Genomic DNA, 1,751 nt, shown 5'->3' with positions numbered 1-1,751 from the left:
GATAAGTATATATATATATATATATATATATATAATATATATATATATATTTCTCAAGTAAACACTCAAGTGATGACCAAGTACATAAATGGTATAATGCTGAATTTGAAATGCTAAAACAGAAGTCACAAGCCTACAGAACAGGCTTTGTGAAATGTGTATATGACACTACACAAAAGAATATAAATGTTAGAGAAAATAAAAAGATTGAAAGCTACAAAAACCAAAGCGGGCCAGTGAGACGGCTCAGCATAGAGCTTGCTTGCCACCAAGCCTGATGACCTGTGTTCGCTTCCTTGTTCTCACATGGTGGGAGGAAAGAATCACCTCCAGCAAGTTGTCCTCTTTTACATGTGCACTGTGGCGCATGCATGGCCACCCCCCACATATACAAATAAATAAATGTAATTAAAATTTTAGGTACTGGGGGGGAGGACGCTCAGTGGAGAAGAGCCCTTACTGCTCTTGTGAAGGAACCGAGTTTAGTTTCCCAGCACCTGCATTGACAGTTCCAGAGTATCTGACACCTCCAACTCAAATGCACTTATGTACATAATCAAAAATAATAAAAGTAAATTCTCTAATTTGTTAGAAGTGTTACGTCAGAGTTTGGACTAAGGCTGGAAGATGAGTACTTCCCAACAGAAGCAAGTAAAGCTGCAACAAACCATGGGGAGGAGCATGCAAGCCCGGGAAGGGCAGTGGGCTTGGTGGGCTTCGAGGTCCAGCACTGCATGAGGACAGTTCAAATAGGAATCAGAGACTTGACTTCAAAAGGTCTTGAAACTCCTTCAAGTTTATATCGTGCTAAAAGTGAAAGGATAAAAAATTATTTAATAATTCTGCTTATGACATAGCTTGATCCTAAATCCTTAGTAGTCATTTAGCAATGTGTGTCTAAAGAAATAACACCAACCAAAAGAATCCCTTCATTTTACTTTGGAATATCTTATTAGACATCTTGCCTACTGAAAACTGTACAATTTCTCAAAATTGTATCAGATTAAGTATTTCCACCTTGATTTTCTATCCTATTTTCAGTATATATTTTCTAAGGCAGTATCTTGTCACATAGCTGAGTGTGTCCCCAAATTTGTGATTTTCCTGTCTCAGCTCCCTGAGTGCTGGAATGATAGGTGTGTGCCACCATTCCTAGATGATATGTGGTTTTAAAATAGCAAGCATCAAAGGCCCAGCTTGGTAAGGACAAGCCACTGGAACGAAGGTGGAGTAGCTGAACACTGACAGTTTGAACTATTCTGTGCAAGAAGTTTGCAGTTGTGGGTGCCTGCTAGCAAGGATCACTGTTTTCCTTTCAGAATTTTACAGTATTCTTGGTTCCTGAGAGTTCTCTATGACATTCTGCCAGGACATTTTGGGAAGCCAAGATATACTGCACACGGTCACAGTGTGGCTAAGCATCCTTGTGAATTTTCTGTCCACAACTCTCTTATTTCTACCTTATGAAGAAATGAAGCCCTACAAACTTATTCTTTCAGATAATTACATTAGACAATGTGGTATATCAAAAACTATTTCAATTTTGGTGCCAAAGAGCACAGTTCAAATTTTTGCTCAGCTATATATGCCTTCAGACATCTTCACAATTCTTTACCTACACAGTAGCTATAAAAATATCTGGCTAGAGCTGGATGAATGAGAACCAAATGAGCATGCAGTCGATGTATAGGGCACAATCAGACTCAAGGATGTGGAAATCCAAGGCCAACAAACAACAGCCACACACAGAC

The sequence above is a fragment of the Cricetulus griseus genome, chromosome 5 (genome assembly GCF_003668045.3).
Source record: "Cricetulus griseus strain 17A/GY chromosome 5, alternate assembly CriGri-PICRH-1.0, whole genome shotgun sequence".
Classification (NCBI taxonomy): Eukaryota; Metazoa; Chordata; class Mammalia; order Rodentia; family Cricetidae; genus Cricetulus; species Cricetulus griseus.
This window is presented reverse-complemented; position numbering follows the sequence as displayed.